The sequence below is a fragment of the Falco naumanni genome, unplaced genomic scaffold (genome assembly GCF_017639655.2).
Source record: "Falco naumanni isolate bFalNau1 unplaced genomic scaffold, bFalNau1.pat scaffold_107_arrow_pat_ctg1, whole genome shotgun sequence".
Lineage (NCBI taxonomy): Eukaryota > Metazoa > Chordata > Aves > Falconiformes > Falconidae > Falco > Falco naumanni.
The window spans coordinates 1-14,321 of NW_024427358.1; the positions used below are offsets into that span (position 1 = coordinate 1).

General features: G+C 44.8%; 1 long non-coding RNA gene across 2 annotated transcripts; it reads left to right on the plus strand.

Annotated features, from left to right (window-relative positions):
- Positions 1 to 5,565: 5,565 nt before the first annotated feature.
- LOC121081990 lies at positions 5,566 to 6,391 on the plus strand. 2 transcript variants are annotated; one of them, XR_005825870.1, is made up of 2 exons: positions 5,566 to 6,179; positions 6,276 to 6,391. It is a non-coding gene; the product is annotated as an uncharacterized LOC121081990 (long non-coding RNA). The 2 variants fall into 2 exon arrangements; XR_005825871.1 differs by having other exon boundaries at positions 5,566 to 6,161.
- Positions 6,392 to 14,321: the final 7,930 nt, after the last annotated feature.

Sequence of the window (14,321 nt, forward strand, 5' to 3'; positions counted from 1 at the left end):
GTCTTATGGAAAAGAATATGCTGGGTGATTTGTCATTAATGTAGTGAAGAAGCATTGGTGGCAGAAACAAAGGCCTTATCTTCAACAAAGGGCTGCATATAAATTAGTATGTGTAAGAGGGTCTATACTCAATGATTTATTTAGTTTAACAAAAAATCTCTAAAAAAGCAGTTAACAGCAAGTATTTGGCTGAGGCAGAAAAGAAATGCTAGAGAACGATCTCCATCCTTCTCAATAACAACGATTGCTGCTGAGGATCCTGTAACAGCAGCTATTACGACAGGCCAGATCCCAAGCTGCTTTTCTCCATCCTTACCCTGGAAAACTCCTGTTCTTGCTTTCGGTGGGCATGAGTGCGCAGTGGCTGCGAGGGGTAGCTGTGTTGCAGAGTGGGGCGGGTTGTCTCTGTCCCACCGCTCTGCTGGAGCTCTGCACAGCCACCTTCCTGAAACTAGCTCTTACAACGAAGGGCTTCGGAGGGAAAAGGAGAAGCCCAAATCTAAGCATGGGTTTTGCAGTGCCATCAGCTGAGCATTAGGCGCTCACGGAGCTCCCACAGTCGGTATGGCAGGCAGCTGAAGGGCTGCTGGAGTGTGTGAGCTGCCCTTTGCAGGCCTGAAGAAACATGCAAGAAGAGATCTGGTTTTGAGACGTTGGTCTCACGATGTATTCAGTTCACTGGAAATTTTGGAGAGTTTTCTGCAATGATCCTGTGTGTTATTGCCTCCCTTTTGGGGAACTGTGTTAGCTGTTTGGAAGTATTTGTGGCCTTCTTCCCAAATTATTTATTTCTCTATGGTTTTTCCTACTGTCCATTATTAGTTGTTATGCCTACATTGTATAACAACAACAACAACAGTAATATGAGGAGACTCATCAGGTCCAGAGGCATTAAGAGAATGAAGACTGAATCAGCTGAACTTCTGACATAAGGATACGATTTTCATTTTTCATTAAAAACATCTAGTCTGGAAAACGAGGGACGTTTGAGTATAATGTAGTAACAGCACTGCAGATATCTCACCTAAAGAAAGCAGCACTATGGACCTTGAGCATTATATCAGGACCCACAAATACAATTGGGAAAATAATTAGGTATTGTATTTTAAGATATTGGTCTGAATATGGTAAACAAGATTCTATCAACAAATCTGTAAGTGTAATTTTTTTTTCTCCTCCAGCTTTTCAGCATTCTTGGAAAGACTTCTCTAAGCAAAATCCCAGATACGTAACTGACTGGCCCTTCCCAAAGGTACAAGGATAAAGCCCTTTGCAAGTGGCTGTTAAGAAAACTGGGCAGCAACAGCTGCAGGATTAATCCTTGCCTAAGATTAATAAGCAGTTCCACAAGCAGTGTAACTAATGAAGCCTTGTTTCCTACATGTATTTGCAAAATACAGCTACTATTTGCAAATACAAAGAATTTGTATTTTGCAAGTACAAACACAAAAACTTTCTAACAATTGAATTGTTCTAAGATTTTGTTTCCTTTAGGTATGTTTATAAAATCACTCATTGCACTTCCAAAGAAATCACTTTTCATGAAATGTGTAGAAACACCTTTCAGAACTAATTTTGAAATGTCTGCTTGCCGAAGTTGGTGAAATCAGCAAACAGATCAAAAAGTTACTGAGAGGACACATCTATAGACATACCCAGTGATTGCACCAGCACTGGTTCTGCAGGAAGCAAGGAACAAAAATGAAGTTGTGTGTTGGGGCTTTTGCTGTGTTGAATGATTATACTGAACTTTGAAGCAAGTGGAAAAATACTGAAGAAATAAGACGAGGGCACGATCAGAGCAGTGGAATGAAGAGGGAGGAACAGGTTGCAGGTGCTTGCACAAAACCAAGGCCAGCAGGACGCGATAAGAGGAGCTGGGAAACAACAGAAAAGAGCCTACGTGCCTGAAGAAGTAGAAACAGAGATCTTGCCAATAAACAATTGTTAACCAATCATATTATTATACGCTTGTAGAATAGCCAATCATATTATCACACGCTTATAGAGTGCCTTATAAAAGTGTACCTGGTTTGTACAATAAACGGATCAGAACTTGAACTCCATGAGTATTTGAATCTGACTCCCGCTCGCCCAGAATGCCCGCAGCATCTGGTGACCCCGACGTGTGGATCGGTCGAAGAGTCAGGAAGATTCATTAAGGATCGTGTTACAAGCTGCGGAGCCGGCGAGGATCCTGCTGCCAGCGGAGAGAGAGCTGGGCGCCCGAAGAAAGGCGGAACGTGCACGGCTGACCGGTGAGTCAGGAAATTTAAGCAGGATGGGGATCACTGCATCAGCGGTGGAGAAAGCAATCGTAGACAGTTTGATGAAACTGGCAGAGAAAACTGAAACGCCAGTCTCACGGCAGGCAGTAATTTATCTGCTATGTTGGAGTCGCCGCCGTGGTTTCCTTGCTTCTACGCAAGATGTATACAATAATGAAACATGGAAGAAAGTGGGAGAGGACTTGTGGGAATCTGTGCAAGTCGGGACTAAGGGGGTAAAGACTTTGGCTCGCACGTATCGGGCTGTACGGGGTATGGCCGCGCAGTTACACGGCGAGGTGCAAGTCGCTGCAGCTGTTAAAGCTGCAGTGCGGCCTCCCGGCGATCCTACTGCTCAGTCGGAGGAAGAGCCAGAGGGGCAACCTCCGTGTGAAAATCCCCCCGATTATACATCTAAAGCTTATCCAGTAATGACTACTGCTGAACGAATAGCGTGGGGATTAGATGATGAATTACCACCCTGGTGTCCTGATAAGGAACAAACGGCAAGCGGCAGACAGACATTAATACCGGCAATTGCGAGTACTGGATGTAAAACTGCTGGGGTGGGAACGGCACAGCTCCACCAGCTCCTAAATAACAGACTGCATTTTTTGAAGCATGTTTGTCTTTGCAAAGGTGAAAGTTGAGATCTGACTTCCTGACCAGTGTTAAAATGCACCATGGCCTCTGGCTACTTTAAGATGATTGTGTGACTTTGGACAAACCTGGTAGGAGCAATGTTGAAATCAAGTTGTAAGTTATATTTCATCCTGAGACTGATGTTTCTGGCATTACATAAAGTAATTTTGATATGGAGAAATAGTGTGAAATGGGGACAATGGACATCGATTGTGATTGTATATGTCTGCTCAAGGAATGTGGGTATGGTGACTAGTCATGGGTGCAGTGTCTGGTCACATAGGCACACAGCTTTGAGGAGACAACTACAGTTTTGGGGAGACGCCTGCCCTTCTTCCTCTAACAAAAGGGGCTATTTAAAAAAAAAAAAAAAAAAAAAAAAAAAAATGAGAAAAGGATGAGAGATATTCCAATGCTATCTAGAGGGAGGGAGTGCTAAGTCTCCTTGCTGGAGAAGATCGGATGGTCACAAGAACATGAATCACCTACAAACCTGCAAGACCACCACATTCCAGGAAACGGACTGATAAGCTAATTAACATAGGAAGCGGGGTTTAGGTAACGAATATGTATAGGCGTTAATTGAATATTCATTTGTTTCATTGTATAAATGTGGGATGGTTCGTCACTTCGGGCATGCACGCTTGTGGAGGAGCGATCCCCCGTGCATCTGCGCGCAATAAACATACCTACTTTATAACTTTCGAGTTATAGAGTCAAATTCCGCACATCAGTTTTGGCGAGCCAGCCAGGAGGATTTCTGCTCGGCTGAGGGACCAGCTGCGGAGCGGACGCTCCTAGGCGCGCCCCGGGAGATTTCCTCGGAGGAGCCTCCTCTTCTCAGCTGTTCACCCGGGAGCAGAAGAGAACCCCTGGATCCGCGGATAAAACGGTATGTTTAGTAACGGGGCGGCTGGTGAGACGCACGGAGACGTCCGGTGCGCAGCGCAGTCCCCAGGAGGATAAAAAAAAAAAAAAAAAAAAAAAAAAAAAAGGGGGGGAAGCTAAAAACTTCCTTTAGGTTGTCTTAACAATTGGGGAATTCCTAGAATGTAACAACTGAAATAGCGCTCTGTGTCTTGTTTGTTCTATGTGTTGTCTTGTTACATGTTCAAAACTTGGAGTTATGAAATGTATGTTGAAAAATAATAATATTCTGGTAATTCGTGGCAAATAGCGGAAAACTTAACACTCTGCTTAAGACCAGGAAAAATGTGGGGTTTTTTTTTTTTGTTTGTTTGTTTGTTGTTTGTTTTTTGGCAATTGTTCATTGAAATGCATACTTTGTGAACTGTCAGTGTTCCTAAAAGTTGTACATAAGTGCACGGTACCGTATAACATACTGCTTGTGTGACTGAGGGCTGCCCGGAGAGTGTGAATGGTGTGATTGAGATGCGCATTTTGATTTTCAATGTATAGCTTAATTATTTTGACTGAGTGTGAGTGCAAGAGTGCTTGAGACATGCGTTTGAGTGCAATATGAGCAAGGAGCTCTATCCGTGTTTCCGACCTTGGGTGGCTAAGGCGACCGGAGAAAAAGTAATTAAAATTGTAAAATGGGAAATGGAAGGAGTAAGCCCTGTGAAAAATCGCCCTTGGGTTGTATATTAAAACATTGGAGTGATATTGTAGGACATGGTGGTACCGAAAATAGAAGGAAGTGGATTAAATATTGTAATCAGTGGTGGCCTTTGTATAAATTGGGGAATAATTGAGGGGTTAGAGGCTCTGGGGGATAAAATTGAACAAGATGCGCGTGCGGTACCTATAGACCCTAATTTTGACCCTCGAAGGCGATACAGGGGCCTGGTAGAAAATATTACCATAGAAGGGGATTTTTCGTTTACCCCACTAGCTGCCCCTGTAGTGTTGCGACAGGGTCAGCTGACATGGGAACCCCTGGATTGGAAATTGGTGCAGGGCATTCAAAAAGCTATAATGCAGTATGGCCATAATAATAAATTAGTGACAAATCAAGTAACAGCCTTAATTAAGTATACTGAGTTGGTGCCGGCCGACCTAAGAGCAGTTATGGAGCTTATCCTGTCTCCAACAACATTCATGCTTTGGTTAGCAAAGTGGCAGGAGTATCTAGAGGTGAAACTTATAGAAAACATTCATTTGCCACAAGGAGATCCCTTACGATTAGCGCCGTTAGATGCCTTAATGGGTACAGGTCCTTATCGTGATGGAGCTGCACAAGCAGCGTTACATACCAGGGTGTTACAACAATCGAAACAAGCTGGGTTAGCAGCTTTCTTGGTGTTACCTCAATTGCATACACCAACCTTACCATATACCAAAATCTTGCAGAAACCTAATGAATCTTTTTTTAGTTTTGTTGACAGGTTAAGAGACGCCATTGATAATGCTCCTAACGTCACTCCAGATCTCAAGATTATTTTGACTAAAGAGATCACTGTACAAAATGCAAATGTCACTTGTAAGCAACTTATAGCATCCTTACCCCCTGGGGCATCCATCGCTCAAATGATAGAGGCATGCGCAAGGGCTCCTTTGGTTGAGGAAGAGGAAAAGGCAAAAATACATGCCAATGCTCTAGCAGTAGCTCTAAACAACAACAAGGTACAAGGCCGAGGGGACCACGGTTCTAAGCCAAAATGTTATCAATGTGGACAGGAAGGTCACGTTAAACGTGACTGCAAAAAGAATCTAGGAGGAAAGTCTCTGTTGAAGGGAAATTGTTTGCGTTGTCAAAAATTTGGTCATAAAGCGGCCGATTGTCGCTCAAAATTTAGAAAAGATGGTACACCCCTCTTTGTTCCGGGAAACGGGAACAGCCGCGTTCTGAGGGACGCGGCCAAGAAATATCCCCAGAACCCAACAAAATTCATGGCTGCCTCGGCGAGCTGTATTCAGCCACCAGAGGAAGCGCAGGAGTCGATTTGGCCGTGGCAGAACCTGTAAATATCACTGATGAAAAGGTACATGTACTTCCTTCTACAGTTAGTGGTCCTTTGGGTTATGGTTTATCTGCACTCCTTATAGGACGCTCTTCTGCGTCAAAAAAGGGGATTTTTGTTCTTCCTGGTTGTATTGATGCCGATTATACCGGACCTATTGGAATTATGGTAAAAGTTTTTTCTCCACCTGTTCATATTCCAGCAGGAAGCACTATTGCACAGCTCATTCCATTCCAAGCTACTGTCCCTCAAAAAGGAGAAAAGGACAGGGGTCAAGGTGCATTTGGCCCAACGGGTATGCCTAACATTGCCTTTTGTCAACTTATTGGTGCCGAGCGGCCAAAATGTAATGTTAAGATATCTGGTCCACAAGGTGTTAATCTTCCTAATGTTTCAATGATGATTGATACTGGTGCTGATGTTACTGTTCTTCCTTTTTCAGTTTGGCCTACCATGTGGGAATTAGATAGTGCGGGTTCAACCATTTCAGGCATTGGGGGAAGTCGTCTGACACAGGTCAGTAAAAACTTCATTCTTTTCACGGATCAAGAAGGACATCAAGCATGGGTAAAACCTTATGTCCTACACACATCCTTGTCCTTGTTAGGTAGAGATGTACTTTCCCAATGAGGAATGAGAATCTCTACAGATTTTTGATTGGGGCCATTGATAGCCGCTCTCGCCCAACCTTAAAATTAAAATGGAAATCAGAAACTCCCGTATGGGTTGATCAATGGCCCTTACCTCAAGAGAAGCTGCAACACATTCAAGAATTAGTCCAAGAACAATTGGATTTAGGCCACATCAGACCTTCTGTTAGCCCATGGAATACACCCATTTTTACAATTCAAAAGAAATCAGGAAAATGGAGATTATTACGTGATTTAAGAGCAATAAATGAAAAAATGGTTGACATGGGTGCCCTTCAGCCTGGGCTGCCTTCTCCCACTATGTTACCACAAAATTGGGACCTATTAATTATTGATTTAAAAGATTGTTTTTTCACTATTCCTCTGCATGAGGATGATTGTGAAAAATTTGCATTTACAGTGCCAGCTATAAACCGTGCCGCTCCAGCAAAAAGGTATGAGTGGGTTGTACTACCTCAGGGTATGAAAAACTCCCCAACAATATGTCAGTGGTTTGTGGATTTAGCTCTACAATCTTGGAGAGAGAATAATCCTAACCTTATTACCTATCATTATATGGATGATCTCTTAATAGCCAGCCCTCACACACTAGCCCCTGAAAAAGAACAGGATGCTTATATAGACACTCAGGTGGCATCCCCAGTATTACGCCTTTTTTCACCAATCTGCCCGGTCTCTCCAAAAACAGTTTGGTCTGTCTCGTCAAGACGCTAGGACTGTCATAGCGGCCCGTCCTGATTGTGCCAGGTTAACACCTCTTCAACAGGAAGGTACAAATCCTAGAGGGTTACAACCTCGACAAATCTGGCAAACTGATGTTACAGAATTCACCCCATTTGGAGTACTTAAATATGTCCATGTCACAATTGATACCTGCTCGAAAGCTATTTGGGCGACTGCTCATAAATCTACCAATGCTGTTGCCTGTATTCAGCATTGGACGTCAGCCATGGCTGTGCTGGGCCGCCCAGATATGGTAAAAACAGATAATGCCCCTGCATATCTTAGTGCCAAAATAAAGACCTTTTTGCTGCAATGGCAGGTGAAGCACGTTACCGGAATTCTGAATAATTCTGGTGGTCAGGCAATTATTGAACATGCCAATCAATCATTGAAACATTACCTGTCTGTTTTTCGAAAAGAGGGGGAGAGGAGTCCTCATGTAATAGTGGCAAAAGCATGCTATGTACTGAACTGGTTGAATCCCAGAACGGAATGTACTGAACAGCCGATTTTCTATCACTTTTCTAACAATCCCAACGATTTTTTGAATCGTGACATAGCTGTCCAGGTATTTGACCCTGTCTCAAATTGTTGGTCAGGGCCTCATAATTTATTAACGTGGGGTCGGGGTTATGCATGTATCTCCACAGGGGAGTGACCAAGTGGATTCCAGCAAAATGGGTTCGCCCGTGGATTGAAAACCGACCCACTGAAAAGAAAGAGCAGGATGACTACGACAGGATTGACTCCTAAATGAACAGGAGGGATCAGTGGGCTCAGTGGGCACAGCATCGAGAAAGGTTATTCCGACCGCCACGACCAAATGAAGAAAAGCGGCTTGTAGATAAGTTAACATACATTATTCTGCCCATCTTGCAGCAGTTACCTCGGGAGATACAATGTCAATTACCCTCCGGTGAATTGTCTTTGTTACACTGTGACCGTATCGTGCCTGCGTTGCAGGATCTTTTTGGGCAAGGACCGATAGAAACAGAAAATTCTTGTCCTATATGTGCTACTTCTTGTAATTCAACAGTTACTCTATATTGTGGATATTGTAAAAGGGTTGGAGCATATAGGCGGAAGGTTTTACACTCTTGGCTGTGTCCACCCTGTCGGTATAGTATCCTACGTTTTGGTTCCGGCGGTTTTTCCCTTCTTACTGGGACACATGCCCCTACTTTTTCAGGTATAAACGAGGCCTTACAATCTTATGAAGCCTTCGGACAGATATTTTTAGCAGAACATCGAAACGAACTCATCTTCTGGGTTTGCATTATCAGAAAAAGTTTTGAATCTCATATAATACAACATCATTGTAAATGTGAACGATGGCATTATTTTTAGGAATAGGCCTAATGAATATTGCTTTTGCTTCTGCTTTGCATAGTATATTGTTGTTTGTTATTCTTTTGTTACTTTTAGTGCCTTGTCTTTTACAATGTTTCCAAAGCTGTATGGAACGCAGTATTAATGCCGTATTTAAAAAGAAAGGGGGAGGTGTTGGGGCTTTTGCTGTGTTGAATGATTATACTGAACTTTGAAGCAAGTGGAAAAATACTGAAGAAATAAGACGAGGGCACGATCAGAGCAGTGGAATGAAGAGGGAGGAACAGGTTGCAGGTGCTTGCACAAAACCAAGGCCAGCAGGACGCGATAAGAGGAGCTGGGAAACAACAGAAAAGAGTCTACGTGCCTGAAGAAGTAGAAACAGAGATCTTGCCAATAAACAATTGTTAACCAATCATATTATTATACGCTTGTAGAATAGCCAATCATATTATCACACGCTTATAGAGTGCCTTATAAAAGTGTACCTGGTTTGTACAATAAACGGATCAGAACTTGAACTCCATGAGTATTTGAATCTGACTCCCGCTCGCCCAGAATGCCCGCAGCAGTTGTGAAAGAAAACATAGGAGAAAGCACCTATTTTTTAGCAGTGTTGCAGTGAGAGGAGTTGCAAGGCTCGCAGAAGGAACGTCCCCCATGATCAGTGCTGAGACATATGGTAGCCAAGAATGATCGAGTCCAGCTCATTTGGTTTTAATGGTGAAATCTTCAGTGCCATTGATGAGACCACCGCTTGCTTTTGCACCACATCCAGAGGATGAAGTGTTTAGTGAGGCAGCCAAATCTATGTAAGATAGAGAACAACTGGGAAAAACTTCAAAAGGCCCTAGTAAAGGCTGCTGCTCTGAAATCTAATTCATGTTTTGGCATTTGCCTTCAGTGGGAGCAGGAATGAACCAAAAGTTGGGTAAGTGGCACAAAGTGATTGCAGATGGAACTCTCTGTATGCCAATATAAGTTAAGGGAAGCTGGAAAAAATATTTCACTGACCTAATATTTAAATGAAATATTCTGAGTTAGAGCTGATTTCAGGGAAAAACTCCAGGCACCTCTGTGGACAGCACAGTGCTGAGAGAGAAAACTCAGTGCAGAGCAAAGCAAAGCCAAAATAAGATGTCGTGTATTAAATAGGTCAGGAATGTATATATCACCGTAACAATTCCAAAATAAATCAGCTATGCATCCCCACTTTGAAATCAGTGTTAAGTAGGGTCACTTCCATAACAAAAGGGCAGAGAGGAATAGAAAAGGCAGAAAAAAACCTGGCACCATAATCACTGGGACAGTGGAGGCTGTAGCAGGAGAAAGGAATGAGTGAGCAGGACAGTTTAGCTTTATGAAGAGTTGAGTCAGGGGAGAGACTAACATTATGAATATCTAATTTGACCTTTAATAAAGTCTCTTGTCACCTGCTGAACACTCTTCATGACTTGACATGGATTATAATCTGGGAGTTACACAACACCTGATGTAATAAGGAAAGGAAATGTAATTTTATGATGCATAGAATTCTGAGATAAAAAGAATTGCTGAAAAATGTCACCAAGGCAAGTAGCTGTAATCATAAAATTAGTATTAATAAAGTTGGTGATGGTGAAAATCCGTCAGTTCTTGTGCCTCTTGTTTTAGGATTTCCATTCAGGTTTGTGTGGCTCACTGAAGCTGAGATGATTCCTGCTGCTCTTTAAGCACAGCAGCATCCACATGGTGAAATACACTTTAAACACGGAGAGTTAGAGCTCAGGATGGAGAGCCAGAAAAAGCCAGTGTAATCCTGGTTTCTGGCACAAAGGTATCACTTAAAAGAGTGCAGAGTTATCCATTCCACAGCTCTCATGCGGTTGCAAATCTCTGTCCTGAAGACACTGGATGGTTTCTTTAAAGCTGCATCTTCTCTCTGGAGTAACCACCTGAGGGCAACATCACAGACGCAACGGGACACACAGAGTTCCTGTGCCTGGAATATTGCGCTCACTTTGAGTGACCCCATTACCAGAAAAATTGTGATGACTGGGAAACAGCTCAAAGAACAGCAACAAAGATGATTAGGAGGCTGGAGCTACTATGCAGAAAAAACGTTACAAAAGCAAAATCTAGTTTGCCTAAGGGATGACTGACTAGGAGCAGGATCCTGGCCTTCAAATGTTTGAGGAGTGAAGAGAAATTATGTAGCGTAATAAAGGGAGATAGAACTACCAGTAACTGGTGGAAATGAGGCAAGGAAAATGTGCCTGCTCTTCCTCTTACATTTTTCCTACCTGTGAGATACTGGGTTGTGAATTGGAAGTATTCATATTCTGACTCTCTAATGAAAGATCAGGGTGAGGGCAGTGCGGGCCAGGAGCACAGACCCTTGCTCATGGAGATCAGCTCACAGTCTACGTGACAGGCAGGAGATGACTAGTGAGTAAAGCAGACCACTGTTGGGTGGGCAGGAAGATAGGGATACCACGAAGTAAGAAATGATTTACAAAAGAGAAGTCATTCCTTCAAGAAAGTCCAAGAAATCCAAGCTGTTCTCCCCCATCCACAACTTTCAAAATACATATGGCCCCAAGAAGGATCTTTCTTCTTTGCCAGCCTGCGACGTATTTGTGGGGGTGCTCTAGAGCAATACTGATTTCAGGACAGGGATACTTCACCTTCTCATGCCTTTCCAAGGAGGCAGGTGTTGGGGCCCTTGATCAGGCATGACAGTGGTTGGAGGCAGCCAGTGGGACACATCACCATACGCTCTGATTCTGGACAATTATTTTTCTGGTGGAGAGGGTAGTGGAGGCATCCTGCCCTGTGCAAACGCTGAGCTGGTGCTTAGAACAGGGAGTGGAAGGGAGCGCTGAATTTATAGTATCGATGTGAAATGCCACCTACGTGTGCAGAGAGGTCTAGAGAGGAGACAGAGAAGTCCTGCCTGCCCTGCAGTCCAGGTTTGGCTTCTTCACTGCATGGGTTTGTGTACCATAGCACAACACTGGCAGAGCCTCATGGCAGTGGCTGATGAGGTGTCCAGGTGAACCAGGAGCAAGCTGTGGGCTGGAAGGGCTTTGCTGGAGGGACCCAAGGGGACTGGGAACTGGGCACTGTGCAGCGTGCACACAGCTGAGCACCTCCAATGGTCCACAGGATGGCCATGATGGAAGTCGTCCAGCCTGGTCCCTCCTCGGGGCAAGCAGCCCTCCCCAGCTGCCTGACCAGGTGGGAGGGAGGCACAAGGAGTCACAGCAAGGGGCTGAGAGGGATAAGGCAGGGTGAGCTGGATGCACTGGGCAAGCTAGCAGAGCTGTGACACTGCAAGCCCTGGTGCTGCCTGAGCCTCTTCAAAGAGCGGCTTTAGCAACCCGAGAACATACCTAGTCGGCAGGATCATGCTGTGCCAGGGCTGAAGGCAGAGCTAAGCTGCAGAGCTAAAGCTGTGGCACTTGGGCATAGGTTAGTATCCGTTCTTTGCTCGGGAAGGGAAAAGCTTAACGCAGTGTTCAGGGGGAGGGGAGGCTCTGGGTGTTCCTGTAAGCACAACGCGAGGAAATGGTGCTAAGACAGAGGCATGACCCATCATTTGGTAGGAGGTGCCAGCCTGCCCAGGTTAGCAGTGCTCAGTAAAGCAAGTGTGACAAACCAGGGCAGTACAGGGGTGGCACCTCCTGTCTGCTCGTCCAAGCCCAGCCCGTACTTCTGCCATATCCTTCTCCCTTGTGGCACCAAGTGGGTGTTTTTGTGCAGGTTTTGCAGTTACTAACTCTTACCGCACCAGCTTTCCTGCTCTGTTCCCCTCTCAGTATCCCTTGCTGGTGAGGTCTGAGGGACACTGGTATAGCTGAGAGACATCTCTTCCCCTACTTTTCCCTCTGCCAGCTGTCAATCACCCACCTGGCACTCAAATTCAAACCTCCCCATATCAGGCTCTCCTTTTCTTCCCTTTCTGTCCCTCCATCTACCTCCTTTAGCCAGTGATGGGACCACACCAGGCCCTGGAACATGCCAGCATGAAAATGAGCTTTTTGTGCAGAGCTCCCTGCGTGGGTTTGGGTTTCATTTGCTCAAAAAGCACAGAGCCAAAAACTTCAGGGTGATCTGGGGCCACTGGAGAGCCCTGGAAAAGGAGCAGTTCTGGACCTGTCCAGCATGTGGAGTGCCCTGTTATACATCAGGACTTTGCAGAAGGATCCACAAGATGTTTCTTATTTAAAATGCAATTGGAGAAGGGAATGCTACACCAGCAGACTCATCTAGCTCCAGGTCATTGGGATGCCAGCTGCAGTGTGGTCTAACAAGCTTGCTCAAGCCCCTGACTAGACTTGACTGGCCTTCCTGAAGTCTGTCTTGCTGTTACTTCATCCTTGTTAAGAGTTTAAATACAGTTGCTACGCTGCAGTTAAACACTGATGCTGTGGTAGGCATGCCCTAAGTGTGATGGAGCCTGAAAATTTGGGAAGCAAACCAAGCTCAAGTAACTACTCCAAACGGAAAGCAATAAAAGACAGCAACTCCTCCTTCCCTTCACAGATCCCCTACTTAAGAAAGAAAATCCTAATTCTTCTAACAGTCCCATTATAGGACTGAACTGCACCAATGATGACAGGCCTTTAAAAAAAAAAAAAAAAAAAAGAAAGATTGGCAAATCTATTGTCTCCTCTTAGAAGGCTTATTTGTAAATATGGCTAGCCAGATCCTTTTCCTACAGTCTGCAGCAATATTTTTCCCTGAGATCGAGGAGTTAACACTCAAATACATCAGTAACAAAACCTTCCTAGCTCTGACTTATAAGATCAAAATAACAATCATGCTAACCACTGTTCCTACCACCACCACAGTTACAACAACCCCATTAACGCTTGCTCTTAAGTTAACTAAAACAGACTTCAGGAAGGCCAGTCAAGTCTAGTCAGGGGCTTGAGCAAGCTTGTTAGACCACACTGCAGCTGGCATCCCAATGACCTGGAGCTAGATGAGTCTGCTGGTGTAGCATTCCCTTCTCCAATTGCATTTTAAATAAGAAACATCTTGTGGATCCTTCTGCAAAGTCCTGATGTATAACAGGGCACTCCACATGCTGGACAGGTCCAGAACTGCTCCTTTTCCAGGGCTCTCCAGTGGCCCCAGATCACCCTGAAGTTTTTGGCTCTGTGCTTTTTAAGCAAATGAAACCCAAACCCACGCAGGGAGCTCTGCACAAAAAGCTCATTTTCATGCTGGCACGTTCCAGGGCCTGGTGTGGTCCCATCACTGGCTAAAGGAGGTAGATGGAGGGACAGAAAGGGAAGAAAAGGAGAGCCTGATATGGGGAGGTTTGAATTTGAGTGCCAGGTGGGTGATTGACAGCTGGCAGAGGGAAAAGTAGGGGAAGAGATGTCTCTCAGCTATACCAGTGTCCCTCAGACCTCACCAGCAAGGGATACTGAGAGGGGAACAGAGCAGGAAAGCTGGTGCGGTAAGAGTTAGTAACTGCAAAACCTGCACAAAAACACCCACTTGGTGCCACAAGGGAGAAGGATATGGCAGAAGTACGGGCTGGGCTTGGACGAGCAGACAGGAGGTGCCACCCCTGTACTGCCCTGGTTTGTCACACTTGCTTTACTGAGCACTGCTAACCTGGGCAGGCTGGCACCTCCTACCAAATGATGGGTCATGCCTCTGTCTTAGCACCATTTCCTCGCGTTGTGCTTACAGGAACACCCAGAGCCTCCCCTCCCCCTGAACACTGCGTTAAGCTTTTCCCTTCCCGAGCAAAGAACGGATACTAACCTATGCCCAAGTGCCACAGC